This window comes from Quercus lobata, chromosome 10 (assembly GCF_001633185.2).
Source record: "Quercus lobata isolate SW786 chromosome 10, ValleyOak3.0 Primary Assembly, whole genome shotgun sequence".
Taxonomy (NCBI): Eukaryota; Viridiplantae; Streptophyta; class Magnoliopsida; order Fagales; family Fagaceae; genus Quercus; species Quercus lobata.
The window spans coordinates 63057849-63076393 of NC_044913.1; positions in this window are offsets into that span (position 1 = coordinate 63057849).

Genomic DNA, 18545 nt, shown 5'->3' on the forward strand with positions numbered 1-18545 from the left:
CTTTGAACCGTCAATGCACGAACACTTCGTGCATGTGGAAGTACTATATATCCTGTCTACAATCTGAACAAACTGAACCTAGTTTAGCAGAATAATAAATTAGCATAGCCAAATACAATTTATTACATAAAGAATAGCCTATACGACTAGCAGCTTAGCTTTGTCAAATACTAAACGACAGGTAGTACAGCTAAAGAGGTTGTAGATCTTGTGTACATGCCGTATAGCCTGATCACTAGGGGAAGCACGACTTCCCGTATTGATTATTGCAGTATTCACTATTCATGCATGATTTAAGTTCATCTCTTTTCTGCTTTGTGCAATAGCAAGTAACTTCTCTCAGAAGTAACATATCACAAATTTGAGTTCAAAAATTAGCTTGTCTAGAAAAATTGGGGGTAAAGTTATCTACCATGTATAACCTCTACCATGTTGGGTCACAATCTAGCCTAATTAAGAAAATCAATTAACAATTTTCATCAATTACCAACAAATTTATCACCAAAATTACTAAGCCAAAATATCAATCACACATAAAAATAAAAAGAGTTATGTGGAGAACATTTTTTCTTGAAAGGAAAAAAAAAAAAAAAAAAAACACTGGACAAACTCCTAATCAATCAATTATTATAAAATCAATTATAATATCTCTCTCAAGTGTATGTTTTACAACTAAAGAAAATCTTTTTGTTTTCTTTGCTCTCATACATATTAGTTTTCTTCTCGCTAAGCTCACATTTTCTTTTTCTTCAGGCTGTACACTCTTGGCTGCTCTCTCTTTTTCTTTTGTATGATTTTTTCCTCTCCTCATAGAAGGCCCTTGGGCCATAGCCATCAAAGTTTTTGCAACACCATTTTTAATACTCAATTTCCTATTTCTTTGTGGATAATGAATACATTACTTCTTTAATAAATAATAGACTTTCCTTTCACTCCAAAAAATAACATTTTCTTCCACACCAAAAAAACAATAATTAATTAAATTAATTTTTTTCTTCTTCAACAAGGAAACTCAATTATCTTTCTTAGTCACAATAGGAAATTTGAGGCAAATTCTCAACATCCCTGTTAGAGATATATATTAGACATATTAGCCCAATGTAATAGGCCCAAGCCCATTCCTGCTTGTACTAGTAGTCTAGGGTTTAGTCGCCTATATATACTCATGTTAAGGTTCATTGTAATACAGGAAGTTATTGTACTACACTCTCATACAATAAAGATGTAGCCCTTAAGGGATTCCTCCGTGGATGTAGGCCGTTAAGGCTGAACCACGTAACCCTCGTGTTCTCGGTGTTCCTCTACTATGCTTCCCCTTCCGCATCTACTCTAGCATACATAACATGATATAACACATCTCGTTGCTAATATTTAACATGGTATCAGAGCCAAACTTCGTTCTTGGCATCAAACAAACATCTCTACATAGCAAAAAAGATTCACACGTGCATACCACCATCTGAAGTCACACATATTTCTCTGCTGGATCTAGCCTCCATGACATCTCGCAGCCACCATGGCTTTGTGCTGTGTCAAAATCCAACAAACTTAAGCAAACCGGTGACATCAATCTTAGATCCGTGCACATCAAGCCTTCGCCTGTCGAAACCGACACCACAGACGTGCTCCTCGGCCTCCCGTGAGGAAAACCCAGAAATCCGGTCTCCCGAAGCCCTTACACGCGCCCCCACGCGCCTCAGTTGTCTTCGGAAAATCATCCACGCGCCGCCTCAGATTCTGACTTCGGATCGTGTTCTTGGTACACGCGCCGCCATGACAGCCTCCTCGTCCACCGATCTACAGAACCTGAAATTCTGGGCCTCAACCGAGCTAACACACGCCTTCACGCGCCTCCCTAGTTTCCGGCTTCTCCTCCACGCGCCGGCTACTCCGTCACGCGCCTTCCACTCGCCGGAAAACTCCTGCTGATGTCATCTGACGTCACCGAATGACGTCATCACTCCACGTCAGCAGCCATGCAAGCACCTCCACATCAGCCCTAGTCCACGTCAGCAACACGTCATCAGCCACGTCAGCAGTGTCGTCTCGTCAGCACCACGTCACCTAGCTGACCGTTGACCCGGACCGACCCGACCCGGACCACCCGGATCTGACCCGTGAGCACTTTGACTGTTGACTTTGACTCTGGACCAGTTGACTTTGACTTTTTCGTTGACTTTTGACCAAAAGTCAAAATTTCCAAAAGGGCCTATCTTGCTCAGTTTTTCGCGTAGATTCCGATTTTGGCCTCCGTTTCTTCATTTGAAGCTCCGAAATTGGACAATTGGCACATTCTTCATTGTGGTTTCTTCAAAGGCATTCTTCAAGGCATCTCCAAGTGATCTTCTCATGCTTATCCAACCTCAAGTCTTCATCGAGCATCCGCCTTGAGTTTGAGGGAGGGTGTTAGAGATATATATTAGACATATTAGCCCAATGTAATAGGCCCAAGCCCATTCCTGCTTGTACTAGTAGTCTAGGGTTTAGTCGCCTATACATACTCATGTTAAGGTTCATTGTAATACAGGAAGTTATTGTACTACACTCTCATACAATAAAGATGTAGCCCTTAAGGGATTCCTCCGTGGATGTAGGCCGTTAAGGCTGAACCACGTAACCCTCGTGTTCTCGGTGTTCCTCTACTATGCTTCCCCTTCCGCATCTACTCTAGCATACATAACATGATATAACACATCTCGTTGCTAATATTTAACAATCCCAAACCACACAAAAGTGGGAACTTTATCTACTAAGTACAACATTTTTTTTTTTTTTTTTTAAATTTCTTCCTTCCATTTTGGGCTGAAACCACTCAACAATAGTTGTATGGTTTACCAAATGTCCTAAACATTACTCTTTACAATTACAGCTCTTATCGCAAAAATTTTACAAGTAAAGCTTTGAGCAAAGGGAAAGTCGTGATCAAATCTCAACATAAGAAAGAGGATGGAAAAGATTTGAAAGAAATGGTATTTGAGAGAAAAGAGAAACCATTAGGAATCCCATAGAATGAGGCAAGCATATTTTGTCCTTAGATTTTTTTTTTTTTTTTTAATTGCTCGCTAACATGCGTCAACATGGCATAAAAAGCATTTGAATGAGATGTAAAATGAAAACGGTTAATTTTAGAATTTCTTTTGAATAATAAATGCTAGCTTCTGAATTTGGTCATGGCACATGAAAGCGGATACAACTTATCCACGGTATACATTGCGAACGTAAAGATGTGGAAACACTATGCATAGAAACATTCATAGTATAAGCATCTGGCTCAAATCAAGACCCAATTCCTTGCCAAAACACTCCGGAAATTGTTTTAGCAGTCACGAAATTTTTTTATTATTTACCAATTAGACTACTACCCTCTTAATGTTTACATATATGAAAGACCATACCTTATTAAAACAGCCCATAGTATATTCAACCCTGAGAATTTACTTACCATGGCTGTCAAGCAGCAATGACTTTCGCCATGGTAATGGGGAGAGACACTATATATGGTGGTGTATAAGTAAATTCTCAGGGTTCAATACATATGCAAAAGGAGGTAAAATGATCACTCCCGAGCAACTACAACTACTTGCTTTCCGCCATTGTGGCCACTAAAAATTTCTACAAGAGCTGCAGGGCCATTTTTGGAGGCCTTCAGCAATGTCTTCCACATATGCTATCTTTCCTTCTCTAATGTAAGGCAGCACAAGGTCTAAGAAGTTGGGAAAGAGGTGATAGTAATCCTTCTTTACGAATCCTTTTATACACCACAGACAATAAATTTCTTATGCCTTCAGTTTGATCAAGATTGTATTGTGAGATAATTCCAGCTACTGCAATGCGACCGTGGATTCTCATGTTAAGGAGCACTGCATCTTGCATTTTGCCTTCCTACATTTTCAAAGTATATGTCAACGCCTTCAGGAAAACACCTAACAGTATGACCCAAAAAAAAAAAAACTAATGCCTCTCAGTTTTTGATAAAACTTGCTCTGGCAATTAACAATTGGTCCTTGATATTGTTATTGTGATATTTATCAAACAGTAGTTTTACTCATTTTTATTCTTTAGTGTTATGCAATTCGCAGTCACCTTCATTATATTAGTGAAAGCAGTGCAATTACCAATGGAAACAAGTTTAACCCCTCCTTAATTATATTCTTTTAGATTATTTAATTGCACGTTGTCCACAGACCTTTTTAGAGTTGCAAGTCATGCTCTTTCTTATAACTGAAAGCGTGATTGAAACCAAACTTGCTCTTCAGCATATCAACCTTGTTCAGATAAAAGGAGGACATACATGGAGATTTCATAAAAAAAAAAAAAAATTAAATATATATATAAACAAGCTTGTTTCCATATCCCCTGCTTTAAAACAGAGATTCAAACATTCTTACCAGCTAAAAACGTGAGTTCAGTAATTAAAATCATACAACAGGGGTGAGGACAAGGAGAATTTGAAATTTAGTATTTCAGAATATAATGTAAATTTGTTTTTAAAATAGTTTGAATGTCTAACCAGAGGCAAGGAAATAATAGAACATTCAGGGAGAAAAAAATGATCAAACGTGCAAAATCCGTTTGAAATAAGAACAAGATATATAGTATTGCTTAGAATTCATTCAAAATGGATATTAGGAAAATATGATCATATAATGAAAGGATCAAGTTATACGTGCATTATTGTTGCCACAAATTTCTAATCAAATTATTGAATAAAAACATTGTTGGTAGCACCTGACAGAACAAGGCATAGCCAGTACTCTTTTTTTTTTTTTTTTTCTTTTCCATATACATTAGAGAAGATTCTAATGAAGGTTGAAATTCAACGGTGCAACAAGTGGAAAAATACAATATTGGTGAGCTAAATAGAGGCGAAAAAAAATAAAATGAAGAGTGATTGCAAAAACATCATCTTACATAAGATGGAGCAGAAACAGAAGAATCACACACTTACTGCATTATATGAAATAATATAATTTTTTCGAGCTGAAGGCTGAAGGAAGCTTTGCTTTTGTGGAGTACTTGTTGTTGGGTTTAGATCTTTCTGCAAGTGTTGGGTTTATTATATGGGTTTTAGGATTTGGACCAAAGAGTTGGGGTTCGGTTTAGTTGAGTGTAAGTGAAGGTTTATTTATTTATTATGGGCTGGGCTTTTTCACATTGGCCCTTATTTAGTGGTTATTTCTTTGCATTTGGTTAGATATTCAAACTATTCCTTTTTAAAAACAAATTTACATTATATTTTGAAACACTATTTTCCTTTTTTTTTTTTTTTAATTTAATATTTTTTTTTATGAAATCTTCATGTATGTCCTGCTTTTATCTGAACAAGGTTGATATGCTGAAGAGCAAGTTTGGATTCAATCACGCTTTCAGTTATAAGGAAGAGCATGACTTGCATTTTGATAAGGCAAAAACAAGTTTTAGTAGTAAGTTCAAATTGGAATCAATAACAACTAATCATCTATAATTTGTTATGAATGTGTTGTGAAAATGTTGTCAACGTAGCATTTTTCTAAATCTTAATTTATGTCAACTACGAATCCATTACAGCTAAATAATTTTTCATCATCCACATGCCTGCAACTACGCAAACGCACACTAATCATGCCAAACAAACACATAATATAATTTTTTCGAGCTGAAGGCTGAAGCAAGCTCTGCTTTGCTTTTGATGGAGTTCTTGTTGTTGGGTTTAGATCTTCCTACAAGTGTTGGGTATATTGTATGGGTTTTCAAATTTGGACCAAAGAGTTGGGGTTCGGTTTGTTTGAGTTTAAGTCAAGGTTTTATTTATTTATTATAGGCTAGGCTTTCTTAGATTAGCCCTTATTTAGTGGTTAGGACTTTTTTTTTTTAGAATAATAATTTTTTTAACACACACACATAAGGGGAGAGGGGAAAAGGTTTTAAAGAAATTAACAGTGCTGTATATCCAAAAGGGCCTAACTATTGGATACACAACACAGGCTTTAGCCTGTCAGGATACTGACATTTTTTTATGACCCAAAGAAACCATATAATAATCTTAGTTCTCTCGCTACAAGCAGAAACCACTTTGTCTTCTTATATGAGTGAGCTTCAAAAATTGATTCCTCTTCAATTTCAAGTCATCATTTTAATTGTCTTTTAGGCTGGTGTAAACGTAAAATTGTGTAAATCAGTTTGTGTGTAATAAATAGGGCAAAGTCTAACGACAAACTTGGTTGTAGTCAATAGATACAACTCTATTTAATTTTTTTTTGTTGGATGGAAATTTTGATAAATTCACTATTAGATTACATTTTCTTCTTAGATCTAGTACTTACAAAATTTTCAAAAGATCCTAATACTTGCAACATTTTCTTCTTAAATTTCAAGATTTTGTAATCTAAAATTTTGCATTAAAAATAAGTTTACGTAATGAATAGTGAATAACATTTGATTTACACAAAATTTGATATGCATATTAACATATTAAGAAAATAAAAAACTATGTAATCCAATGACTAGATTTTCAAACTATATAGCCATGTTAATATTTTTAGTGGGCCTAAATCCAAAGTTTATCCCAACTTAAAATTAATAGAAAAATGGTATTTATGGCAATTTATCAAACTTTTCTTATAGAAGTCACGTAGCACCAATAATTATCAATATATATATATATATAAGCAGAGACCTCATGCAGGAGTGCATGAGGTCTTGCCAAGTGGCGCTCTAATTTTGCATTTAGCATTTTTTTTTTTACCTCTTTCATTAACTTTTTTTGACTGCTATCCAAAAGTTCACATTAACTTATTTTATTACTATCTCATTAATGTCTCATTAATTGACTAAGCTTACGCCACACCTTTCTCTATTCTTCTTTCTTCATGTCTTTTAGCATACCCACTGTTTTAGAATTAAAAAAAAAAAAAAAAAAAAAAAAAAAAAAAAAAAAAAAAACAAACAAAAAAAAATAATAATTAAGGACTAATAGTAATAACTAACTAGATAAGACCCTGAAAAGAAATAGAGAGACACAAAAATGTTGTGGATTGTTAAATAAAACACACTGTTTCACTATATATTACCAAAATAAAAGACTTGAGACTGACAAAACATTTGAAAGTGATAAAGAGGAATCTAAGGGGTCATTACCTCTGTTATACAGGTCTCCCACTACCATTAAGACGCCAAAACTCCTAAAAGTAATTTTTTTTATTTTAAAATGAGGGGCTTAAATATGATTTAGGTTTGGGTAATTTGGTTGGGTAGTTTTTGTTTTGGGTATATAAGTAGAGAGAATATTTGGTGTGCAATGTATAGTCATATTCTACCATGGTTTAATTTTAAATCATCTATAAGATATATGCACACACACTTGCCCATATCATGTTTAAATGTTACACTATTGATGAGTAAAAGACGGTGAGAGAGTTAGACATACTTTCATTCCATGGTATGAAATATGTGAACACAATACAAATTAGTTGATTTTCATGGTCCCGTTACTCTTTTGCATTTATCTCTGGTTGCATGATTTAAAAAAAAAAAAAGTTAATCTTACCTTGAGATGGCTACAAATATGTAGTGAAACTACTAAACTAATTTTTAGTATCTCAAAATGTATATATTTCTTTACTTTAATTTAGTTTACTTTTTCTTATAATATATGTAAAACATTATCCAAAGCCCTCTTACGTAAAATATCAAAAACGTCATGTTGGAGAGTATGAGGCTATGCCATGTGGCGCATTCCTTGAACTTCTCTTTATTTAGTTTTCCACTTCAACAAAGTTTGCATTTATATTAAAGTATTAGTTCATTGAATTAACCAATAGAGTAAATGCATATCTATAAGATATATGCACACACACACTTGCCCATATCATGTTTTAATGTTACACTATCAATGATTAAAAGACAGCGAGAGAGTTGGATATATATACTTTCATTTTATGGTACAAAATATGTAAAAATAACACAAATTAGTTAATTTTCATGATCCTATTACTCTTTTGCATTTATCTTTGGTTTCATGTTTTTTTGCAATAGAGTAAATGCATATATTAATTATCTATTTTTGTGCATTAATTATTTATATTAAATGAATTTATATGATTATTTTTATAAATTCTATATAGAAAATAATTTTTAGCTTTTTTTTTTTAAGTTTCAACCTATGACGTCGAAAATAAATTTTAGTTGGAATAATAATAATAAATTTATAATATGACATCTTATTCATGTTTAGTTGCTTTGACAACAATTGTCACAAAAGCAATAAAAAATAAATAAATATTTGTGAATTCACTAAAATTAATCTTAATCCTTTAAATTTCCTAACTCCTGTGTGTGTGTGTGTGTGTGTGTGTGTGTGTGTGTGTGTGTGTGTGTGTGTGTGTGTGTGTGTGTGTGTGTGTGTGTGTGTGTGTGTGTGTGTGTGGAACTAACACTATAATATGTATTCTATGTAATTAAAAAGATTACTAGTATAATAAATATGTTTATTTTGTTATATTAATTATTTTAAACATGAAATTTTAATATCATTTTTCTAAGATTTATATGAGAAACAATTTTTTTTTTTTTTTTTTTTATATGAGAAACAATTGATTTGAAATTTGGCATTTTTACTTAAATTTAGTTGTTTTTGCAACAATTGAAACCATGTCCAACAAAAAGGGGGAAAAATTTTAGTAACACACATGCAATCAAGAATATAAAAAATAATAATTGAAAGATAGATGCATTATTTAGTAGGCATGAAACTTGCCTATCTATATTAGTTACTATATCATGCAATTTTCAATTTGTAAACACATATATATAGTATGATCAAATCATTATACTACTCTTAGTGTATTTCTATTTTGTCTATATATAAAATAATTAAAGATTACAATTTTTTACAATGAAATTTATTGAAATATCTTTTTAATACATCGATAGTTGAGAGTTGGGATATGAATTCTAAATGTTTCTATTGGAAATTGAGATGTTATTCTAAGTTATAAGATTTTTGGTAGAACTTATTGAAATATTGGTGAAAACTAATAATAAGTTACACCGTATATCATGCAGAAACTCAACCAGTTGTTATAAAAGAACTGGGAATTTCTCCATCATGGCCCATGAAAGAGTTTTCTGGCTGCCACGAACAAAAAGAAAATACAGTCTCCTAATTGTCATTGAGAGAGAGATACTGTGCCGCCTACATTCTCGTCGGCACCGGTAAGTTTCAGTGATATCTTGTGACTAATTATTACATCCTTGTTCTTTTCCTTTGATGACTTCTTTTTCCATTTCGATTTAGATAATGAGTTAGTGATTGTTTTATTATTATTATTATTTAAAATCATTTTTAGGTTTAGAATTTTTTAGATCAACTTTGACATCCACTGCTGTTATTGTTAATCCACCAATCGTACGTGGCCTATTTCTTCTTCAATCTTTTTTTCTCTGACTCTAATTCCCAACGTCCATTGGCTGAGTCTACGTACCTTTTTGTGAGCTATTATAGTTAGTTCTCTCTCTCTGATAATATAGTAAGTGCTCTCTAATTATGTGTTTCACGCTATTTTTCTTTTATTTTCCCTTGAATAAATAGTTTCTTGAGAATCTGAGATGGACGGAGATAGATACTATTAATACCCAATTATACCCATCAAAAAAAAAAAAAAACCCGAATATAAGCATAATAAAGCCCATTTAATTTCCTAAAAAGTGTATCAGAAAGTACTGGATCTATAACGTTTAGGCTATAATCTAATAACCATAAGAGTCGTGCTCCTTAGTTTTACTCAAAGGGGATCTCTTGCAAACTCTTTTGATTATTTATTATCCAAGCTCCGGAGTCACAATATATCGTGAATGTTGATACAACGAGTGGGAAAATAGGGTTATATATATAAAATAAACTTATTTTTATATTTTATAAATGTATTTTAATTATATTAATTTATAATTTGGTTATGAAATTTTATTCTCTATGTATTTATCGTCAGGGGAAAAAAAATATGGGTCAAAGGAGAGATCGATTTTGAGATTATGATGAGGAACTAACTTTGACCAAGATTAATTAAGTTCGGAAAACAAATTAAAATCAGAGAAGAAATACATTTTGTTATCAAATAATGCCAATAAAAACATGGACTTAACAACTGTATATCTATATCATATCATTAGGTGAAGCCTCTGACTCTCTAATATTTTTAAAGAAATAGAATAGACTTACTTTTATCTCTTATAAATATATTTTATTTTATATTTGGTTTTGAAATTTTATTCTTTATGTATTTATTGTCAGCAAAAAGGGAAACATAGGTCGAAAAAAAATCAATTTTGGGATTATGCTGAGGAACAAGGTAGTCATTTCAGATGTAAATTTTGTGAACATGTTTTTCCTAGAGGTGCGACAAGGATTAAAGCACACTTGACTGGAGTCACTACAAGAAAAAAGAAAAAAAAAAACAAAAATAATTGGGGTAATATATATACTATTGCATTTGTGGGTTTTTTTTTTTTTTTTTTTTTTTGGTTGTTGTAATAGTAATTAAATTTATTACATCAATTAAGATTGTTGCAAGAATTACCTTACATTTAAATGTGTTATTGTAATAACTAAACCTTATTTTATTTTGAAATATGTTGTTGCAATAAGTAACCACTTATTTCACAACAACATATATTGTTGTAATAGGTGAAAAAAAACTTGTTACATGTGTTTGATCGTAATCTCAACATGTTATGTATATATTTGTGTTTTTGGACATATTAATTTGATGAAGTACTTTGACATTTGCATTTTTTAATTTGTTTCTTTAATTTGTTATTGTAGTTCCTCAATATAATATTTATATTGTCTTATAATGTGTATATTGTAAGACACTGTAATAGACAAATTAATAATAAATAAATAAACTCAACTTATTGCAATAAGGTTGTTTGTTGTAATAAACTATGACATTTTTCACATATTACAACAAAACTTTTGAAGTAGTAAACTATTGCCACAAAGTTATTTGTTGTAATAATAAAGTTATTGCATCAACCTGTTTGTTGCAATATGTAGAATTTATTGCAACGAGATCTTTTCGTTGCTTAAACCTATTGCCTCGGAGTTTATTACAATGGCTCGCAACAAATTTTTTGACATTGCAATAACACCTTATTGCAATGACTTTGTAGTTATTGCAACGATTTTTCCCGTTATAACAAACCTTTTTTCTTGTAGTGAGTTGTAGGCTATGACATTATGGCATGTGGAGCAGTGTCTCAAAATGTTCAAAAAGAAGCTCAGGAAACTCAAAAGTCTAACAAAAAGCTTGAAAGTGCATCCGTATCAAGCGGTGCTGAGAAGAGAAAAATCACCTTAGCTTCAACATAAAAAATTAAGGTCAAAATTGTCAAACAAGTGTTGATTTAGTCCCAACTCTATACATAATTGTTTATTTCTAATAAAACCATACCTTTTAACACTTTGCAAACTTCTTATACTAATTTTTCTTTTGCAGACCAAGGAAGAATATATCGTTGAAATTATCCTCGATCATGTTGTGGATAGACTAGTCACCAATGTAATTTCACTTGTCACTAAGCATACCAATTTTGGGTGGGGTTTCAAGGACAAGGAGGAGCTGAAAAATCTTCTTTACACCTTATGCAAAATTCATGTCATGTTACATGATGCTCAGAAAAGGCGAGTGATGAGTCTATGAGGATCTAGTTAACATAGCTTAGAGATGTAGTTTATAATGTTGATAATGTGCTAGATAAGTTCAACTATGAGATTTTTGGGCAAAAGGTACAGATTCAAAACCAAATGATGAATTAGGTACCTAGCATTTCATTCTGTAATTTGGATAAAGTTAAGACCATCAAAGATATGTTGGATAAAATTGTGAATGAAGTAGATGGCTTGGGGCTTAAAATTGTGAATTCAAACCCCAAGATTAGCCTACACAATATAGACTCCTCCCTTAATGATTCAGAAGTTATAGGAAGAGAATATGGTGCCGTAAAAATTCAGGATTTGTTGGGTGGTGAAGATCTCTTTCTAAAATTAAGGTCAAGATTTGATAGTCTTACAATAACATCTTTAAAAACGATGTTTTGCATATTGTGCAATCTTCCCCAAAGATTATGACATTACAAAGGATGAACTAATTCAGTATTGGCTGGCTCAAGGGTTTCTTGATCCATCTGAAGAAAGTATGGTTATTGGTAACAAGCATTTAAAAATTTTGTTAGACAAATCCTTTTTACAAAATGCAAAAAAGGATGAGTATGGTAATATTATCGGGAGCAAAATGCATGATTTCGTACATGATTTTGTGCTCTCAATTTCAAAATCAAAATCTTCAATTTCAGATAATTTCAACCAGGTACGAAGTTTATTTGTTGGATTTGATGGCCAAACAACACAAGGAATTTCATTTAAAGGTGATGGTTTCACAAAATTGTGCACATTATTTTAGAGAATGCTGACTTTGGCAACATACTATTAGAATTTAAAAGCTTACGGGTTTTAGTGTTAATACATCTGAGGCTTCTTCACATCTCAGACGTTGAAATTAATTTTTTACCAAATTCAATCACTAAGCTTTTCAATTTGTAAACTTTAAGAATCGAATGCCCTAATCTCATCAAACTTTAACATATTTGCATTATTGATTGTGAAAATGCAGCAGCACCTAAAAATATGGGGCGGTTGACTTGCCTTAAAACATTTTCAGATTTTTGTATGGGTTGAGATGAAGGTTATCGGATGAAAGAATTGGGACCTTTAAAGAATCTCAGGGGAGAGGTAAACATATATTGTCTAGAAAAGGTGGAAGATGAGGAAGAACCCAAAAGTGCAAAATTAAAAGAAAAGGAAATATTCAAGTTGGGATTACACTGGAGTTATGATAGAGAAGAGGATATGTATTATGATAAAGATGAAAAGGTGTTGGAAGGCTTCTAGCCTCACCCAAATTTGAAAAGCTTAACAATCGAATTCTACGAAGGAAAGAAATTCCCATCATGGGTTAGTTTGTCTTCACTATATCACAATTTGATTGAGATCAATTTGAAATATTGTACGGAATGTGAAGAAGTTCCCACTCTGGGGCAATTATCCAGTCTTAGGGTTCTTGAAATAGATTATATGGTGAAGGTAAGAAGTATAGGAAGTGAGTTTTACAGTTATAGTGATGGGAGTTATAGAAATACTAGTACATTATTTTTGGCATTGAGAATACTTAAATTGCAGTACATGTTTGGCTTAGAAGAGTGGAAGGATGCAAAGGAGTTGAGAAAATCAAGTAAGGTGTTGGTGTTTCCTTGCCTTGAGGAGTTGACCTTATTTTCTGTTGGAAACTGAGAGATTTGCCAAACTCACTGCACACCTATGTTTCCCTTCAGAAATTGGAAGTATGGGAATGTTGTGAGTTGAGGTATTTGGTTGGTGTCCCGTCCATAATAAGGAGTGGGTTACAGTGTGTTGAATATATGGAGAATGGGGATTGTTGTCTGCCTTCTTCTTTTACTTCCTCCATTCACCCCTCTCTCCAAAAGCTCATATTGTGTGAGTCAACCTACTCTCTCTTGGTCCTAGACCAAAGTCAATACTTCATTGCCCTTAAAATTTTATGGATAGAGGGATTTTATGAGATGGTAGCTTTGCCAAAGTGGCTCGGCAATCTTTCCTCTCCTCAAAAGCTGTATATTATGGATTACAATTGCTTGGTGCATCTGCCCACTGAGGAAGCCATGCGACGCCTCACCCAGTTGAAAACGTTGGAGATTTATTATTGCGTCAATTTGGAAGACAATGAGTGGTCCAAGATTGACCATATTCCATTTGTTGACATACAGGATAGTGGGTAAGTGGTTAAGTTTATTCAAAAAAAAAAAAAATCTGCAAATTATCACAAGACTTCAAAAGTTGCTAAAAGCATAGTTTACTAGTACTATTAGAAAATAGAGAAGAATATGAAATTGATGAATTCTTTGTATATTGAATTGAATAAAAAAATGGTTACAGTGCTCTATATATACACACAGGTAAAGGGAAAAGAGGGAACTAAAAGAACTAACTAACCAACTAACTAACTAATTACCCTCCAAAACTAACTAACAGAGCTAACAACCTGTCACGCTGTCACGTGCTGATTACATGCCAAGTACTAAAACTATATACAATAATACAAAGCTACATGTTGTATAAAACTAACTCTGCTCACTGTGTAGCATTTTGACACTCTGCAACTGATCTTGATTTGCTTTCTTTACACTCCCCCTCAAGAGGAAGTGGGGAATGCACATTCAACACATTCATCTTGGATAGTAGATTGTGAAACTGATGTGCACTAAGTGCCTTTGTCAGCATATCAGCAAGCTATGATTGAGTCCTAATGTGCAACAACCTTATTACTCCTTGAACCATTTTGTCTCTCACAACATGGCAGTCAACCTCTATGTATTTTATGCGCTTGTGGAACACTGGATTGGCTACAATGTGGAGAGCAAACTGACTATCATTGAATAGTAAAGCAGCCTTAGAGTGATCAACTTGTATATCTCTTAGCAAACTAAGAATCCACACAATCTCACACACTGCTACTGCCATAGAATGATACTCAGCTTCTGCAGATGACCTACTTACTGTGTTCTGTTTTTTAGACTTCCAAGAAACTAATGAATCTCCCAAGAACATGCAGTAACCAATTACTGACCTCCTTGTATCAGGGCAAGCAACCCAATCTGAATCAGCAAAGCCTTTAAGATGTAATTCAGATGCACTTGAGAATAATAACCCTTATCCTGGACTACCTTTGAGGTACTGCAACACCCTATTTGCTACAACTTGATGTGGTTTCCGAGGCTTTGACATAAATTGACTCAATTTATGAACAACAAAGGTTATGTCAGGTCTTGTGATTGTAAGATACAAGAGCCTGCCTACCAATCTTATATAAGAGCTTGGATTTGTCAACAATTCACCATGGTACTTAACTTCAAATTGTGTTCTATGGGGGTTTTGGCTGGTTAATAACCCAGCAAACCTGCATCATTTATCAATTCTAGAGTATATTTTCTTTGACACAAATGGATGCCTTTCTGTGATCTAGCTATCTCAAGCCTAAGGAAAAACTTCAAATCTCCAAGGTCTTTTAGTTTAAACTACTGATCTAGAAGAATCTGCAGTTCTGCCATAGAATTAGGATTATCACTTGCAATCAAAATGTCATCTACATATACCAATAAAGCAATGAAAGACCCTAGTGTTTTCTTGGTGAACAAAGAATAATCTGCCTTAGATTGTCTGAATCCCAACCTTAATAAAGTAGTAGAAACTTTGCAAACCATTGTCGTGAGGCTTGCTTAAGGCCATAAAGAGACTTTTGTAATTTGCAAACTACCTCCCCCTTGCTGTGGAAGCCAGGTGGTAAAGTCATAAACACTTCCTCATGCAAGTCACCATGCAGGAAAGTATTATTAACATCAAGTTGGGAAAGAGACCACCCTTTCACAGCAGCAACAGCCAACAAACACGTCATAGAGACAAGCTTTGCAACAGGAGAAAAGGTTTCTATATAATCAAGGCCCTCCTTTTGAGTATAAACCTTGGCAACCAACCTAGCTTTGAACCTCTCCACAGTACCATCAGCTTTATACTTCACCTTATACACCCATTTACAGCCTATGGCCCTTTTATAAGGGGGCAAAGGCTGAAGGGACCAAGTATTATTAGCCTCTAAGGCCTTAATCTCACTAGCCATAGCCTCCCTCCATTGAGGATCAAGAACAACCTGATCATAATGTTTTGGTTCAACTATAGAAGAAATGGCATTGTAAAAATGTCTATGGTGGGAAGAAAGGTTAGCATAGGACAAATAGGAAGAAAGAGGGTAGGGGGTACCTGAAGAAGAAGATGAAGCAGGTGGAGCTATAGTAGATACCTGATTGCAGTGATAAGCCTGTAAATAAGTTAGTTTAGAAGAAGTCCTAGTAGATTTCCTAATAGGATTTCTAAGAAGAGGAGCTGGCACAACTGGCTCAGCATTAGACACAGCAACAGGCACAATTGTTGGCTCAACAATAGGCTCAGGAATTGACTGAATAGCTGTCTCAACAAACACAGGAGCTGAAGGAACATCAGTAGCTGAAGTTGATGCAGGCATGACAGGAGAAGTAGGGTGACCAGAACCAATAAAAGAACAAGGCTCAAAAAGAAAAGGATTAGTGGTAGGAGGAGACTAAGATGGAACGGAAGGAGAAGAAGATTTAGAAAGGAAAGGAAAAGTAAACTCATGAAAAATGACATCTCTAGAGATGAAAATGCATCTAGACTTCAAATCTAGAAGTTTATACCATTTGATGTTATAAGGGTAACCAATAAAAACACATTCTCTAGCTCTAGGATCAAACTTGGATTTATGGGCAGCAATGGCTGAGGCAAAGCACAAACAGCCAAAAGGCCCAAGAAAAGAGTAAGATGGAGGTTTGTGATAGAGAAGCTCAAAGGGGGTTTTATTATGTAAAACAGAAGAGGGAAGCCTATTGATTAAGAAAACTGCAGTTAAAATGCATTCACCCCAATATGATATAGGCAAATTAGACTGAATCTTTAAAGCTCTAGAAATTGAAAGTATATGTTGATGCTTTCTCTCCGCAACAGAATTTTGTTGTGGAGTATAAGCACAACTCCTTTGATGCAAAATTCCATGAGCAGAAAAGAAATCAGGCAAATTAAATTCAGGGGCATTGTCTGATCTTATGATCTTGATACAAGCATTAAACTGAGTCTTAACCATTACATGAAAAGAAAGAAGGATTGGTATGACATCAGATTTAGATTTTAGAAGAAATACCCAAGTAGAACGAGTGGCATCATCAACAATGGTTAAAAAATATCTATAACCATCATGAGTAACAACAGAATAGGGACCCCATACATCAATATGAATAAGATCAAAAGGAAACTTGGAAATTTCATTATGAGTAGGAAATGGTAATCTTTTCTGTTTAGCCAAGGGGCAAACAGTACAAATGTCATCACAAGATTGTGAAAAAGAAGGTAAAGCATCTTTAATGGGTAACAGATTATTAAAAGAGGGATGGCCTAACCTAGAATGCCACAACTTTGACATATCAACAACAGAATTGACAATAGGAATAGATTTGATAGGAGACAAATACTAAGACAATGAAGGGTGCTTGGATGAAGAAGAACTCAGCTTTCTCTACAACAAATACAGACCATGATGCATCTCACCCACTCTAATCGTCCTCCAGCAGGTAAGGTCCTGAATGAAACAGAATTGAGATAGAAAAACAAGACAAAAATGAAGGTGTTTTGTGAGTTTGTTGACGTACAGAAGGTTAAAAGTAAAACTAGGAACACAAAAAACATTGTGAAGAGTAAATTGAGCAGAAAGTTGTATTGTACCAACATGTGTGATAGTAGTAAACTCACCATTTGGAAATTTAACAACACAATGAGAGATAGAAGTGATTGAGGCCAACATGGAAACTGAACAAACTATATGGTCTGAAGCACCAGTGTCAATGACCCAAACATGACTCTCAAAAGCTGTCCTATTTATGACCTTAGCAGAAAAAATTGAATGCTTGGAATCAAACACACCATGAGGCAAAATGTCAATACCTGACAAAGGTGTAGTGGGTTAAGAATCAAAAGAAACATTGTTAGCCATAGCAACTGAATTCTGAGATTCTTGAGGTAAAGCCCCAATCATAGCAAGAGTCTTTTGATATTGATTTGAAGTGAAAGGAAATTGAGTCTGTGGTTGTGCATGAAGAAGTGAATCTTGAGAATCAAAGTGAGCAGAGAATTGATTAACCAAAGAAGCTTTGCCTTTGGCTTTGTAACCAAGAGGATATTTGTGGAGTTTGTAACACTTCTCCACAGTGTGACCTTGCAAACCACAGTGACTACAGATAGGCCTTTCCTTACCTTTACCCTTGGTGTTCTTGGAACCAGTGCTAGTACCCTTAGCTGCAAGAGCAGTAGACTCCACAAAAGGACCATTGTTGCTGCCTTGCCCAACTGATCTTTGCTTCTCATCTAGAATCAATAAAGAGAACACTTTCTCAACAGATTGAATAGGATCCATCAACAAAATCTGCCCTCAAACGTGAGAGAAAGAATCATTGAGATCCATCAAAAACTGCATAACAACTTCTCTGTGATGAATTTTAGAGATCTTCTCATTCACATTACACACACACTTCTCACAAGAACAGGTAGGAAGTGGTTCATAATTCTGTAATTCATCCCACAAAATTGAAAGATTGGTGAAATACTCAATCATAGAGAGCTCACCTTGAGAAAAACTTGCTAAATCATTCTGCAATTGATAGACCCTAGGTCCATTACCCTGGGAAAACATGCTCTGAAGCTTATTCCAAACTTCCTTAGCAGTTTTACGATACACCATGCTTGTGGCAATCCTGGGAGAAACACAATTGATGATCCAAGAAACCACAATATCATTGCATCGTGCCCAGCTTTGAACCAAGATAGGAACTTTCTCCATAGCTGAAGTAATAGAAACTGATCCATCAATCAATCAGAA